The 17,548-nt window shown below is 36.6% G+C and overlaps 1 protein-coding gene across 2 annotated transcripts in view; it reads left to right on the top strand.

Moving 5' to 3' along the window:
- Positions 1-57: 57 nt before the first annotated feature.
- The window catches only part of AGTR1 (angiotensin II receptor type 1), a 51,344-nt gene continuing 33,853 nt past the window's right edge, over positions 58-17,548 (top strand). Inside the window, exon 1 of one of the 2 annotated variants that reach the window (XM_058187794.1) lies at positions 58-377. The gene's annotated coding sequence lies outside the window, so the exon portion shown is untranslated. The remainder of the gene's footprint in view (positions 378-17,548) is intronic. The other variant, XM_058187792.1, reaches the window with a different exon arrangement.

Here is a 17,548-nt window from a genome sequence, read left to right on the forward strand (position 1 = left end):
GGGTGGAGTGAGCCAGATGGGAAACAAGCGGGCAACGTCCTTTGCTATAAATCCAGAACTAACACCGGACAAATCCAAGCCTCATGACACTCCCTTCGAGTTACCCAGGGGACTGGGTTGAGCTAAGCCTCCGCCTTCTAGCAATAGTAGCGCGCTTCCAACGTGCTCAGAAGGCGAAGAGAAGGGCTCGTAGCGGATAGAGAGGCCGAACTAAGGGAAAAGAGGGAAAGCTCCACCAATCCGTAGGTGTACCACCGCGGCCACCTCCTCGCCCTGCGACACGCGCGCGGAGGCGCTCCTGTAAGTTTCTTTCCCCGCCACTCTTTCAGCGCTATTTCAACTTTCTTAACACCCCGCGCCCATATCTGTAGGATCAGGTAAGGCGTAGAAAGGTCTGAGTAACTATGACTTGAGGGATACTGATGTTGCAACACCGTTGAGGATGAGCGGAGGCTACTCCTGGGGGATGCAGATGGGGTAGTAATATTAGGAGTTGGGTGTTGTTATTTCCTCCTCTCCAGTTCTTTACTTTAAAAAAAAATCAAGACAGTTGAAATCCAAAACCATCAACTTGATTTCTGAATTTCATAGTACTTGGCTAAACCTGGGTATTGTATTGGATCATAATTCTGGAATACGTAAAATCTAAAGACTTTGGAGATATTTTAACTTCCTGCGATATTTAAAGATATTTATATTGTTTCTAGGATAAAGTATTCCTTTTACGATTTATTATTATTTACACTGCTGCTTCTTTTTCTGGTGAAGCGCAATACAAAATATATCTTTTAAGGTGCGTATGTACATCATTATATAAGCACTTTTTGGGAGGTTGTACGCTCTGTTCAGAAAACTTTGAAAGTGGGATTGCATTAGTCAGCTCACAATAACAACTGGGCCCCTCCATGAAGAGAGTAGTGCTGTTCCAAGACTAGCTTGAAACGATGCCACAGAAACAATGCTGTGTACAAATGATAAAGGGTCTCTACACTTCTGGCCTCATCATATGAATCCTCTTGTCTTTGTCCTCTTATCACCTCCAAATCACACTTAACAGTGTAGACTATTAGCCCATTACTGTACAAGGGGCAAATTTTCCAATTTATCACAACATCCAATGGAAAAAGTTATATTCTTGCTTGGATCTAAAAAAATAAACAATTGAGTTCACAGTCTGTTCTCTTCTGAACATTGAAATAATTTCATGCCAGTATTGTATCTTAACTATTGCTGTGTTTTTCTTGATTTTTTCTCACAAGATGTTTATAAGATACTGATTTCTGGGGGCTTCGGTGCATCAGCTCTGCGCATTGGCTCTTTGTAATTAAACAATGTAGTCACAGGGAAGATCTTTCAATTTGTTTGGATTGGTTAAAGTCCATTGAATTCAGTGGCATTTGAACAGCCAAACTATGTAGAGGATCACAGTCACATGTTCTGGTTAGGAAACTCACTCCATTCTATGACCTTCGGTGTCTTCTCTTGTCCCCTGATTATTATCAAAGTCTGACGTAAATAAAAGTCCAGCATTTAACTAATAGGAATGTGTACTTTAATGTACTTTGCACTTGGAAAACTCCATGGATATGTTTAATTTAGTTACCCGTTACTACTCTTGACTCTTCCAAATCTCTCTATTTTATCCTCATTTGGCTGCTTTGTATGTGTACCCTGTATTGTAGAACACATACGTTGGTTTATGTGGGTAAAGTGAGGAATGATTTCTTAACACTCCAATCTTGCTAAGCAGATTGAAATTGATCGTTTTAATAGAGTCATAATAATTGGAAGAATCTGTCATTTATTGCAAGTGTAGGTCAGAGTTTAAAAATATGTAAATTCTGATTAAGGAAAACTGAGGATTATACTAATCTTGGGGTCCCTCAACATAAAAATGGCAATATTTGAGACCAGGTGGAAGAAAATTGTAAAACAACCCTGCGTATCAAACATCACCAGTATGGGGGCCTATCTATGTGGACATTTCCATTACCATACAAAAGTAAAGAGTGAATCACGCTACATAAAGTCTGCCTAATACTGATTTTTTGCTATGTGTAAAGAAGCCAGAACAAACATTACATGATTTAGGATATATACAGATAAACATGCATGAAAGATTAGAAACCAACTCTGTCTGTCTCTGCTTTTAAACTGAAATTAGTGCTATTACTTGAGTAGTCTTGGGAAGATTTGCTCCATGACCTTTGGTGTATAATTATGGAAGAGAAGACAAGAAGAAGCAGACATTTGAAAAGGGAGAAAAATGCTTGGGAAACATAGACAGAGAAAACGGTGGGAATTCTCCAAATGGAATGTCGATCACTTTTTCATCTGTGGAAAGTATGTGTGTGAACAGGATAGGAATCTAGATAGGAAAAGGGTTGGATATGATTGCAAGGGGCAATACCAGAGACCCCTTAGCTTTCATACTATACAAAACAAACCTCTCACAAGAATACCTCTGGCATGTGAAGAGACCAGCAGTGTACTACACCTGAGATACTGAGGGAAAAGGAAAATTGAATTAGAAATAAATGCAGTCAACAGTTCTCACCTCCTATAATTTGTATGGATACAAAACAAACTTGATTCCTTTTGATATTTTTTAAGGAGTCATGAGTTGGAGGAAGCAGGTGGTTCATAAACACAATTTTGACATATTAACTATGTTTCTGAACCTAGTTATCCCTCAGGTAGGATTTTCAAGGGTTTTCATCCAAGACTATGGCTTTTAGACTCACTAGCTTTGTTATTATCCTATAGTTACTGTTATTAACCTTATATATAAATGTATTGTAATAGGATACTTTTTTGTCCGTTGGTTTCTTCCCTCCCATCTGGTGGGTCCAGGGCAAAAATGAGGGTTCGTTTTATTGTCTTAGTGACTTCATAGCAAACATTTTTGACCTGATATGCTCATTTAAAATGAGAAGATATTTTTGCTTTTCTATCTTATTTTTGTGACTAAATGTTGCACTATTTAAGGCTGTAGACCAAGAACCAATATGTGCATTTGGTAAGGCGTTGAGCTGGACTGGGGAGAGTTGAATGCTACCCCATTCACAGTCATAGGAATAGGTTTGAGGTGAGTTACTCATCTTTAGCTCAGCCTATTTCCCCATGAAAAAATAAGGTTATAGTGTTGATGATATCTAATGTTTCTTACCAGGGTTGGGTTCTCCTTACCTTTACTACCAGTTTGCAATGGGAGCACACGTGCTTCTGCGCCTGTGCAGATTGTCAATTATGACATCTGGGCAGGTAGGCAAAGCCTCCCGCCGCTTTTACAGACAGACAGAACCGGGAGCAACCCACCACTGTTTCTTACTCTGTTCTTAATCTACAGACAATATGCCTACGGACTTGGTTGACTGGGGGCTATAGTCACTTCCAAAGTATGCCAGGGAACGAACGTTATGGTGTAACCCCTAAACTATCCTGTTGAACTAATTATAATTTTTATCACAACAGTTATAGATAAAACTCAACTATCAGAATAAGTTTCTGTTATTCTGAGTTTCTGTTACTCAGAGCAAAAAAATGCATTAAAATAATCCTCATGACCCAAACTCATGTAGAAATTTATCTGGACTTCAGAAATTCAATAAATCAGAATAGTTAATGATGGGTTTCATTATGGGGAAGAGAAGATTAGTAGTAGAACACATGTTTTACATATAAAACAGTAGTTTTATATAAACTTTGCAGTGTTCGGTAAGACCTCTGTTTAAGAATTGCTCTGGGTAAAGTACACAAACATTAGTTAGTAATCCGTATGATTTCATAAACTGGCTTCTTAAAGAACTATAGGGATAAGATCAAGATCAGGCAAGACGGAAACAACATCAAGCTTTGTTGATTGATCAGGTAGAATAAGATAACTGGAAAGTTCTCCACCTAAGTTTTATGAAACTGATGCACATTTATGAAACTGATGCACATAAAATACTACTGTATTTTATTATCTCTTCAGACAATATTGGTTACACAGCAGGCTTGCCTCATCTACCCTAAAAATCTTGCATTCAAAAATAGATGATAGATAGATAAATAGATAGATAGACAGACAAACAGACAGACAGACAGACATGATATGATAGAGATAGAGATGATAGATAGAGATTTCTATGCCTTTTAAACGGACTCTGATTTTATACTGTTTTAATTTGCTGGATTATTTTTCTTCACTGAGTTTTAGGCTGACTTGTTATTGCAAAGTTCACTTCATTGCCCTGTGTTTAAAACTAGTGTGCAGATTTTATAGAGGCATTACTATGAATTTGTTTATCCTACAGCTCTTCCTGACAGCTGAGCTAAAGTGCTACCCACCTGTCCTTGAGTTTTTAGAAAACTATAACTTGCTGTGTCTATTGACAATCCTACTCTGCCAGAAGCACGATGCCAGCAAATAGTGCTGTTTTTATTTAAGGTGTAGTGCACATTAATGACAGAAATTGGTGGGCTCCCCAGCTATGTTTTCATCCATTCCCATCAAATGTTATCTTCCAATGGCAAAATAACCATTAATTAACGTGGGATGGCATTGGGGAGGAGACGAGATTTGAAGATGGCCAGATCAGCACTTTTAGCTGTCTGTCACCATTCATTCTGATTGGTGCAAGTGTTTTGTGTGAGTGCAATCAATGATGACCTTCTAACTAAATTCCAATAAACAGGGCTTTAGGCTATTCTGGAACAGGACTAAACTCATGTCTAAAAGAGCCCTGAACATCAACTGCAAAGCCATTTGCCGTAGCAGAGATGCTTATTGGGCTCCTTTTAGATACCACTTAGTAGAATTCTAGAAGAGTTTTTTCCTACCATGTTATCATGATGTTCCAGTCATCTCGTCTTTAGGTATTCCTTTTTAGTGGGCAATAAGCTGTGCAGAGCACAATCTAATACACTTCACAGGTGATTTGATCACTGTTGAGTTCTAGTGAACTTTATAGGGAAGGATCATTCTGGCAAATCTTTGTTCAAAAACTGACACTGGGGAAAATTGCACTGGGAAGTTGCAGAAAAATGACCATCTTATGATTTCTTCCTGCTTTAACATGCAGCCTGTCTCTCACTCTCACAGCTGCTTTGGGGTGATTTATATCTCTCCCACTATTCACACTCTATTCAAAGCAGAATGACCTTGGAAAATACTGTCCAGGGATTATGGAATATCCCTCAAAAGTTTCAACTTGGTCAGAAAGTGCCAGAAGGATCCTTCCCTGTAAAGTTCACTAGATCTCAACAGTGATCAAATCATCTTTGAAGTTTCTTAGATTGCAAAACTGCACAGCTTATTACTCACTGAAAAGGAATAGCTGAAGATAAGATGATTTTAACATCATGGGAACATGGCAGGAAAAATATTGTTGACCATGTCCTTGTCAAGACGTAAGTGAGCCCTTAATTTCAGCTATTTGCCCAGAGAATTGCAGAAAAAGAAAGAGAGGAAGAAGCACAGAATGAAAATTATTTATTCTGCTTATGAGATTTGTAGTCCAGTAAATCCAAAGAACAAAAATTATGAAATGGCTGGATAAATAGACAGATGATAAATCTTTACTTATTAAAATAAAGATTTGCTGGACTACAAATCTCATAAGCAGAATAAATAATTTTCATTCTGTGCTTCTCTTCCCCTCTCTCTCTCTCAATAAGTTAATAAATAAAGACTTTATAAATATTATGGGGATGCAGTGACTCAGTGGCTAAGATGCTGAGCTTGTTGATCAAAAGGTCGGCAGTTTAGTGGTTTGAATCCCTAGTGCTGTGTAACAGTGTGAGCTCCCATTACTTGTCCCAGCTTCGGCCAACCTAGCAGTTTGAAAGCCCGTAAAAAAAATGCAAGTAGAAAAATAGAGACTACCTTTGGTGGGAAGGTAACAGCATCCCATGCGCTTGTGGCATTTAGTCATGACCACGGAGACGTCTTTGGGCAGCGCTGGCTCTTTGGCTTTGAAACAGAGATGAGCACCGCCCCCTAGAGTTGGGAATGACTAGCACATATGTGCAAGGGGAACCTTTACCTTTAAGTTGTTACAATAGTTTTCTAATAGCCATAGTTTTGTGCTAAACCAGTAATATCCATAAAATAAGGCATAGCACAGAAGGAATTACTATTGGCAGAAGATTTTTGTCAACATACAGTGTTGTGAATCTCCCACTGTTATCATAGCAATGTTAGAAACAAATTCTAACTGTGTAGCTCTCAAGTGAATGTGTATAAGTTTGTCTCTTTGATTTGCAAAACAATATTGCTATGTATTGCATTTAAAAACACATTTCTTGTTTTAGGTGTATATGTTGCATTGCTAGCTTCCTTGCATATTTTATAATTAGAACTGCTGTGAGATATTTCTCTTAAATGAACTGTAAACATCTGGGCTTCCTCTAAATAGCAGCAAAGAGTCAGAACTTTCTGTGTAGTTGTCAACAGGATGTTTGTAACCCAAATTAAATTATTTTATTTTAAATCTAGCATTACTGCGTAAAGTAATTCTATAAAAACAATACCAATCATGTGTTTGCATTGTTTTAGCATATCTTAATTGAATTTGAATTAAATTCTATTGCCTTCTGCAATGCCACTAGGCATATTCTGAAGCACTAGTTAATAGAATTAAAATCTTTACACTCTTCAAAGTTCAAAAATTCCTCAGCTTATTATTCTTGCTACATTAAGGCAATATATTGGTTAAAACAAAGATGATGTCTGATAGCACACAGTGGTACAAAACTAAGACATTCATCAGGGTGACTTTTCTTAAAAGAATGCCCTGCTCTCTATTTTTGCCAAAATTCTCTTAATTTTGTGGAAAACATGACAACTCAAATAATATCTGACAAATAACTTCCTGTGTCATCTGATCATCTTGGAAGAGATCTATGTACGTGGTGGTTATGAGTTAACACCAAACTGATGATACGTTTTTATTTATTTTATTTTATTTATTTCGTCAAGCATGTATTTGATAACAGATACAAGTATAAACTTTATGAATACATGAAATGGATACAAATAAAAAGGAACAGTAGGACAGGGATGGTAGACACTCTGGTGTGCTTATGTATGTATGTATGATATGTAACCAATCAATCAGTCAAAGATAATGATAAAAGCTGCTAATGGACATATGTGTAAAACCAGCAAAGAGGACATTTTAATTAGTTTGAAAATTTAGCTTCCTTGGATCAAAAATTGTTCACTTTGGCAATTTTGAAATCAAACACACGATAACTTTAGGCCACTTTGCAATGGTTAACATGAATAAGATCTGAAAAAGAAGCGATACTGATATAAATATAAAAAGCAGGTTGGTTAGAACAATAGTCTTCCTTATAACGATGTATGGGTGTGGAGAGTTGGACACTAAGAATGGCTGATGGAAGAAGAATTGCAGTCTTTGAACTATGGTACTGGTATAAATTACTGCATATGTCATGGACAACCAGAGTAAGTAACAGAGAGGTGCTAAATCATATAAAACCAGACACATCACTAGAAGCCAAAATCATAAGACTATGTCTGATTTACTTTGACCATGTCATACGTGCAAATTCATTGGAGTAGTCGGTGCTAGGAATGGTTAGTGGAACAAGAAGAAGGGACAAGCAAAGAACATGCTGGTTTGATAACATCAAATCTGATACAAAGATGAGCATCCAACAACTGAAAGAAGTTGTGCTTGACAGGAAAGCATGTGGAGCACTTATAAAGTTCCCAAAATTCAGACATGACTGAATGGTTACAACAACCACCAATCAATAATATATGTTGTTGTTTTTTTAAAAAAATCACCTTTTGGTAATTTTAATTTTACATTTACATTTTAATGTAATTTCCTTAAAAATAAAAGAAGAATGCATTATTGGTGGGCTTCAGTAAATATATCCACCTTGTTTTACTGGATATCCTATCCGTTCAATGTTTAGATGGAGATTTCCATTTATTTTATCACAGCAACAGCAATTTTGTCTCTTTTGCACTATTTTCAAAAAGACTATAGCGCTGTCCTTATGTAGTCATTTAAAACTGAACTCAGTTTTGTTTTGTTTTGTTTTACTCATTCAAGCAAACGTATCCAACATGATATATGCCCTCCTACCTAAAATAAAAGAAAGGAAGCATTAGAAACTCTGTTTAAGGATTCAGAACATTGTGCCAATAGTGTGAATGTTCCACTTGTATTTGGCTTGGGATTTGGAAAAGGGAAGAAATGGAATGAGTTTCGAACAATACTTTCTGAGGCACATGAGACAAGTTTGGGGGATAATTCCCAGCTGTCCATGTTTCCCCAGCATTCCCCTTGTGAAAGAAGATGTGCTTATGAATGTTTCTTTTGGAAAATGAAAATAATTTCTCAGCTCTCCAGCATGTGTTATGCTCACTATTTAATGTATATTAATATTCCATTTCTTTATAAGGGATGAACAGAACGTGACAGTGAGTTTGAAAAAAGGAAACAGCTTCTAATAAAATGGACTCAGCCTTCTATTACCTCACAATCATAGGTCAGGTTAATATTAGGGGTGTTTTACAAAAGGGAGTACATAAAGTTTTATAAAATAGACCATACTACATTTATTTGGTTGATTTATATTTCTATAACCAATCAGAATAAACTGAGGCAATAAAAGCCTATCATTCAAAGAAAATTTTGTAAAACCACCACACAGCCTAAACATTTCACTGCTAGGATTAAATTTAAAATGGAAAAGAAAGAAAACGAATTTTACATTCAGTGTTACAAAGAGTGGATTGCATAAGTAAAGTACCTAGTGAAAAAAAAAATCAGAAAACACCTTAAAATTAAATAATCTTCTATTTTTGTTTCTATGTGTCCCCAACTGGATGCCCTGCCATTAGACAGCAACATGGATCATCCAAGGCAAGATTACTTACCCAGGCAAGATCATAGGCAAGACTCTTACACAATTCAGAATTTACATTAAAAATATAGAGAAGGAGATCATTTCAGGGTTGTCAATCACAAACCTTTGTGTTCATTTTTTTTTTTAAAAAAAGCTTTCTTGAATATCACAGATGTGAAAATGAAGGGAAAAGCAAAATTACTTTCTCTTTAATTTTAAGGCAAAATAAACAAATAATCTTAATTTCAGTATTGCATAAAGGTAAAGGTAAAAGTTCCCCTTACACATATGTGCTAGTCATTCCTGAATCTAGGAGGCGGTGCTCATCTTCGTTTCAAAGCCAAAGAGTCAGCGCTGTCCAAAGATTTCTCCATGGTCATGTGGACTAAATGGCAAAGGCTCACAGAACGCTGTTTCCTTCCCACCAAAAGTGGTTCTATTTTTCTACTTGGATTTTTTATGTGCTTTTGAACTGCTAGGTTTACAGAAGCTGGAACAAGTAATGGGAGCTCACACTGTTATGCAGCACTAGTGATTCGAACTGCTGAACGTCCAACCTTCTTCTAACTAAGCTAAACCAGCTACAGGTACCGGAACAGACTTGTAAGTGGATCACAAGCTTCCTAACAAACAGGAAGCAGCAGGTGAAGCTAAGCAAGATCACATCAAATACCTGTACAATTAGCACAGGGGCCCCCCAAGGCTATGTGCTCTCCCCACTTCTCTTCTCTCTGTATACCAATGACTGCATCTCCAATGATCCATCTGTTAAGCTACTGAAGTTCGCAGATGACACAACAGTGATTGGTCTCATTCGAGACAATGACGAATCTGCATATAGACGAGAGGTCGAACGACTAGCCTTGTGGTGCAACCAAAACAATCTGGAACTGAACACACTCAAAACCGTAGAAATGGTGGTAGACTTTAGGAGAAACCCTTCCATACTTCCACCTCTCACAATACTAGACAACACAGTATCAACAGTAGAAACCTTCAAATTTCTAGGTTCTATCATATCGCAAGATCTCAAATGGACAGCTAACATCAAAAACATCATTAAAAAAGGACAACAAAGAATGTTCTTTCTGCGCCAACTCAGTAAGCTCAAACTGCCCAAGGAGCTGCTGATTCAGTTCTACAGAGGAATTATTGAGTCTGTCATTTGCACCTCTATAACTGTCTGGTTCGGTTCTGCAACCCAACAAGAAAAACACAGACTTCAGAGGATAATTAGAACTGCAGAAAAAATAATTGCTACCAACCTGCCTTCCATTGAGGACCTGTATACTGCACGAATCAAGAAGAGGGCCATGAAAATATTTACAGACTCCTCGCATCCAGGACATAAACTGTTTCAACTCCTACCCTCAAAACGACGCTATACAGCACTGCACACCAGAACAACTAGACACAAGAACAGTTTTTTCCCGAAGGCCATCACTCTGCTAAACAAATAATTCCCATCAACACTGTCAAACTATTTACTGAATCTGCACTACTATTGATCTTCTCATAGTTCCCATCACCAATCTCTTTCCATTTATGACTGTATGACTATAACTTGTTGCTGGCAATCCTTATGATTTATATTGATATATTGACCATCAATTGTGTTGTAAATGTTGTACCTTGATGAACGTATCTTTTTTTTTTATGTACACTGAGAGCATATGCACCAAGACAAATTCCTTGTGTGTCCAATCACACTTGGCCAATAAAAATTCTATTCTATTCTATTCTATTCTACCTTTTGATCGACAAGCTCAGTGTCTTCGCTACTGAGCCATCACATCCCTTGCTTTTATTATTATAATAATAAATAATACAAGTATTATGTAGTATTGTAATACAATATATATTGTATTATAATACATAATATAATATATATTATGTATAAAGTATTATTGCATAATACTGCATAATGTTATATTTCATAACTTGGATATGAAAATATTCATTTATAAAAAGGACAGTAAATGTTAATTGAAACTCCACCATACTATAAACTATGAAATTTAGTAAATAATACTTGCATCATTCCTTTTCTGCAAGACCTAATGGAGCAGGCTGATGTAACCAGGGAGAAGACATCCCTCAGATAGGCCAGTCCCATGCAATGAAAGGCTTTAAAGGTTAAAAATCAACATTTTGAATTGGGTCAGGAAGCAAACTGGCAACCAACCAGTTCATGGCGAAATAAAGTGAAACCGATGAAATCTTTCTCATGGACAAGGTAACTTGTTGAAATGACCTCATATAATCCATACAAAACCCAGAAACTACTTCGTTTGAAAAAAGATGAATCCTTTTGCTGAAGACTATAAACCAAGCTGCTTCACATAAACAAAAATCAAGAAATTCATTATAATTGTTGGAACAAAGCTGAAGATAAGTGAAAAACAAATCTGAGGAAGAGATGGATGGATGGATGGATGGACGGACGGAGAGATGGAGAGATAGAAACATAACATATAAAAGGAAAAAGTATGTGTTCTTCATAATTTTAACTATTGTGCCGTAATTACTGACCACTCCACATGCTGGACAGTGAAGATATTATGCATTATTCATCCTCACCTTCAGCTTCATTTAGGTGGGGCAACATCTGAAGGAGAAGATAAGATGAACTTGGATGTGTGAAAATGTACCACACCAGGAAAAGTTTAGGGATAAACGAGAGAAGATACCTAACTGCCATTTCATTTCGAATGGAAAGTTACATTTGACTAGATAATTGGTAAAGTAATTTACTGATTATATATTCAAGTGAAATGTTAGTCATTACAGTGAGCCTTTATGAGGAAAAAGATTTTATTCTCCATTTTCACACTTTCCATAATCTGATTTTTGCATATATCTGTTTGTTTTGCAGGATACAAGGATTCATTGCAATAAAATAAAGGCTTTCTTGTTTGCATAAAAACAGATGTTAGGATAATATGTGGTGTTATCTTAACATCTGGTAGGAATATATATTATATTTTCATAGATTCTAAGGTTTATTGTAGACTGCACAGTCTGTCCACATAAGATATTATCCAAACATCTGGTAGGCAACATCTGGGAAATACTCCATAGACTTCCAAGCTTTCTTAAAGTGTATCCTTGTTTGCATGTTCTGCTTGCCAGAGTAATTGATTGATGATTTTCTACATTCCTACTCCACTGCAGTCAAGAGTCTCTTTGCGATTTACATAAAGTATATAAGCCAAATAAAACGCCCACAATATAAAAACTATAAACACCTCCACCCAAACAAAAAACAGAGTTGCAGTTGCATGTGAAGCTGAAAAAGAGCTGGGTGGATGGGAGGTTCCATTTTGATGACATATGCCTAGTGACTCCTGTCCTGAAAAAAACAACATAATCTGAAAGCATGTCTCTATGTGATTGCCTCTTTATGTATTTTATTTATTTGTATTTCCTATACTGTGTCTTGATGACACAGAGTCCTAAAGCCTTTCCAGATGACTGGACATATACCATTGGAAGCAGACACTACTCCTGATTTAACATCTGAATGCATTAGTCACTCTTCAGTTAGATTTTGGTCAAAGAGCCCTAATTCAACCATACTTGGAGGAAAGCCACTGTTTCAGTAGTGGGCTTCAATTTTGTTTGCTACGATTTGCTTGTGGGCACACATGTGCAACACTTCTGCGCATGCGCAGAAACATCTGGGCAGGTGGGCAGAGCCTCCTGCTTCTACCGGTTCACCTGATCCAGTGTGAACCAGTAGCAACCCACCACTGCACTGTTTTTCCATCCCATCTCTATCTGAAGTATTCTTCAGTCAGTGTTTCATTGCAAGATGAAGAACCATAAAAATTGACGGTAAGGACTTTACCATGGCAAATTTAATCTGGAGTGTGATAAAATGAACACTAAGATTGTAGTCATTATTGACATATGTTTTATTCAAGTCCCTACTTTTTTATCTTTTTGTAATGAAATTCCTCTTTTATATTGACATATGACTATACTCTTCAAGGCTGTTTTTTTTTATTTTAAAAATTAGGATTTGGAAAGTTGATTTAAAACTAGATATATTCACTATTTAATAGCAAACATTAATGTGCAATTTGTTGCTGATAATTTATTAGGCTTATTATTTATAATGTGCATTTAGGCATTTTCTGTTTCAAAATATAAAGAGCTACAATTTTATACTGTACTTTGTCCATGGGCTAGTAAAATGATAAATTGCAAGTGTACTAAATTTGTAAAAAAAAAAATAAGCAAAAATTGTTCAGAATGCTTAGTGAAAGAATATTAAATATTCAGTATGTGTCAATGATAATGATGAGTGATCTAATTTTGGTTTGTTATAGTGACTACAGCAGAAATCCAAGGGTTTTGTGGTACAAAGCATGCTGAACCCAATTTTATAAGCTATTTCTCTATAACAATAGCACTTAGATTTGTATACCGTTTCATAGTGCTTTTACAGCCCTCTCTAAGCGTTTTACAGAGTCAGCATTGAGCTGGTGAGATTTGAACTGCCAAACTGCAGCTAGCAGTAAGCTGAAGTAGCCTGCAGTGCTGTACTCTAACCACTGTGCCACCTTGGCTCTATGGAGATTTATAAGCTATAATTTTAAAAATGTGATCATTTGGGTTGTCATTTGTGTATCGATTAGGGAGAAGGAGAAGTAAAATTGGTCATATTCTTCCAAAGTGCACTTGAATAAAGAGAAGACCAGGTTAAGCTCACTAGCTATCAGTGGCTCTTTTGAGCCCAACTGATTTATTATTATGCTACAATTATTTATCTTTAAAATGTCCCATGAACATTGCTATATTTGTTTGTTTATTAATCTCAGTAGAAAATTATTCCAATTTTAAAAGGAGACAAGAAAAATTTTGTAGCAATAAAGCAAACTGAAATGTTCTCTTTTGCTTCTCACCCTTGGGAAAGCATCACTGGATCGTTTCATAGTCAATAAAATAGCATCGTCCATACTCAGGTTCAGTAGGTATCAGGATAGTTAACAGAGTTTCAGCAGGGAGAAGAATCGTCCATTAAACAAGTGACACATCTGTCACTTATGATCCGTATTTGACTTATTTCTTCATTTTTACCAGTTCTGAAGCCTCTCAAAGCTTATACTGCTGCAATTTGGTTGTACAATTTGTAACACTGGATTGTACAAGTTTTAGGCAGATTTATATGTTAAGCCAAAGCTGAAGCAAAATGTATTAAATGACACTAGGTAAGTACACCCATACACTATTAAATTACTGCATTCCTCATCAGGTACATCATTGTTTCCTTATCATGTTGCTTAACATATCTTAAAAGTAAGTAGAAGATAGAAGAAAACATGGAACCAGATGGGGGAAAAATGCCAGAAATTCAAGAAGTAACGATGCTGAATGACTACCAAATGTTGATGGCCTGAATGGGGAGGATGGAAAATAAAATGTAGTTTCTTGAAGAAACATTTTTTTACATGTTCAACTTGTTCTCTTTAGACTTTAGGAGAAACCCTTCCATACTTCCACCTCTCACAAGACTTGACAACACAGTATCAACAGTAGAAACCTTCAAATTTCTAGGTTCTATCATATCGCAAGATCTAAAATAGACAATTAACATCAAAAACATCATCAAAAAAGGACAACAAAGAATGTTCTTTCTGTGCCAACTCAGAAAGCTCAAACTGCCCAAGGAGCTACTGATCCAGTTCTACAGAGGAATTATTGAGTCTGTCATTTGCACCTCAATAACTGTCTGGTTTGGTTCTGTAACCCAATAAGAAAGACACAGACTTCAGAGGATAATTAGAACTGCAGAAAAAATAATTGCTACCAACCTGCCTTCCATTGAGGACTTGTGTACTGCACGAATCAAGAAGAGGGCCGTGAAAATATTTACAGATCCCTCACATCCTGGACATAAACTGTTTCAACTCCTACCATCAAAACGACGCTATAGAGCATTGCACACCAGAACAATTAGACACAAGAACAGTTTTTTCCCAAAGGCCATCACTCTGCTAAACAAATAATTCCCTCAATACTGTCAAACTATTTACTAAATCTACACTACTATTAATCTTCTCATCGTTTTCATCACCAATCTCTTTCCACTTATGACTGTATGACTGTAACTTTTTGTTGCTATCATTAAGGGTTAAATTGCAACCTATGACCACCATTTGTGTTGTAAATGTTGTACATTTGATGAAGGTTTTTTTTTCTTTTATGTACACAGAGAGCATATGCACCAAAACAAATTCCTTGTATGTCCAATCAACAAATGGCATGCATGGAGAAAAGTTGGTAGCATATAATCTTTTTCTCATAATCCTTGAAGGGTTGAATCAGAAATTACTATGAAAGGAAACATGCTTCAGAAACATTTCTTGTGTAATTCTTTCTGCTTCAATATGAAATGGTAGGGTGGAACATAGAAAGGTAAAGAATGAAGGAGGCTTGGTCTAAAGTCAGAAAAAAAGAACCTGTGTTAGATGCTTTCACTCAGTCTGAGAGATTTGTTCATTTTCCAGCACTTTCATGCCATGATTGGTTGGCTGGCTAGCTGGCAGGCAGGCTGGCTGTGTACCATCAAATCATCATCAACTCTTAATGATCACAAATATAGCAATAGCAGTAGCAATAGCACTTATATACCGCTTCACAGTGCTTTACAGCCCACTCTAAGCAGTTTACAGAGTCAGCATATTGTCCCCAACAATTGGGGTCTGACCTTGGAAGAAAGGAAGGCTGAGTCAACCTTGAATCTGCTGGCAGCTTGTGATCAGAAGAAGTAGCCTGCAGTACTGCACTCTAACCACTGCGCCATCGTGGCTCATAGATTTTTAAAATATAGATTTTCTTTATGATCATCTATCCCTAACCTGGTCTTCCAGCTCTCTCAGTGCCACATTCATTGCCACTATAATTTTGCTGCTGGTTGTCCTCTTCTTGTCTTTCTTTCTACTTTTCCCATCCTTAGAGTCTTATCTAGAGTTATGTCTTTATGTAATGTGTCCAAAGTGAGATAATTGAGCCTGGTCCTTTGTGCCTTGAATGGAATTTGGGTTGATTTGTTCAATTGTGTATTTGCTTTTTGGGAGTGGGGGTTGTATTCTTCTCCAACACAAAAATTCAAAAGCATCATAGTCTTCCTATCCTGCATCTTTCAAATCCATCTTTCTCCTATAGAGTGTCATGGGGAATACAAATGCTTGCACTATTCTAATCTTTGTAGTTGTAGATCTATCAGGCATCTGAATATCTTCAGATATTCTGAAGACCCTTATGACTTTCCTTCCCTATAGCATATTTCTTGACTATTTGTCCCCTTACTTTAATAAAAATGGCTTAATTTTTTTTTCCAGAAAATGATTTACTCTCCAACCACAGCAGGCAGAGAGCAGAAAGTCTTCAGAGAGATATAGGTAAACAGAGAATTTGAACATCAAGGCAAAAGCAATAAAGTTGGTCATTAAAAGCCTCTGAGAATAAAAACAGAACAAAGGAACTAAATGGAATCTGTTTTTGAAGTTATAAACACATCTGTGTTGCCTTTACACAATGGCAAAGCTACTCCATAAAAGATAAGGCACCACCTGAGACAACCTTGTCCTTTGTTGCCACACCCCTGCCCTCTGGTGGTATAGCCTTTGTGGTTGGTTTCCAGCTAATTCTCTTAAACCTATTTATATTTTTGTATAACCTGAATGTTGCCCTCCATCCACTCTTTAATTTTAGGATTATAACAAAGAAGCCATTCAGAAACCCCTGGCTGATTCTGCTACTCTTTTTTTTTTTAATGCTTTATGCTTTGGACACTTTTAAACAGCCTTTTTATCGTTTTTAGAAAATATATTTAAGGCAGGTCCCTCCAGCTGAGTAGCTGTCATATGTAATAAGGCTAAAGTTACTAGGAAGTTCATCTTGCATACACATCTTATCCATCTTTTATTTATTTATTTATTTATTTATTTACATTTATATCCCGCCCTTCTCCGAAGACTCGGGGCGGCTTACAGGGCCTGGCGGCTTATTCAGGGCCTGACGGGAGAAAAAAATGTTGATTGTTTTGCAATATTATAAATATCTCCTAATTTTATTTTAAACTGATTTAGTTTATTCTTCATTATACGTGATCTACAGTGTGCCATGATAGCACAAACCAAAAAAATGATCTGAAGTTTGAAATGTACCAAATTATATAGTTTACAATCTACCTATGTATAATATCAGTTCTGTTTCCTATAGTTCCCTACAAGTGATTTTGGGGAAGGGCCTCTGGTGGCTCAGACTGCTAAGACAGTCTGTTATTAACACAGCTGCTTGCAATTACTGCAGGTTCAAGTCCCACCAGGCCCAAGGTTGACTCAGCCTTCCATCCTTTATAAGGTAGGTAAAATGAGGACCCAGATTGTTGGGACCAATAAGTTGACTTTGTATATAATATACAAATGGATGAAGACTATTGCTCCACATAGTGTAAGCCGCCCTGAGTCTTCGGAAAAGGGCGGGATATAAATGCAAATTTAAAAAAAAGAAAATTATACAACAGATTACATAATTTCATTGAGTTAATCATATATGATCTATTACAGCAAAAAAAATCTAACAGGCTTTTAATTATTGAATATGGAGTGCCATTGCAGCAGTTTTTTGCTTTCTCTTTCTACAGAGAGAGCTAGAATCCTTC

This window comes from Ahaetulla prasina, chromosome 6, assembly GCF_028640845.1.
Source record: "Ahaetulla prasina isolate Xishuangbanna chromosome 6, ASM2864084v1, whole genome shotgun sequence".
Taxonomy (NCBI): Eukaryota; Metazoa; Chordata; class Lepidosauria; order Squamata; family Colubridae; genus Ahaetulla; species Ahaetulla prasina.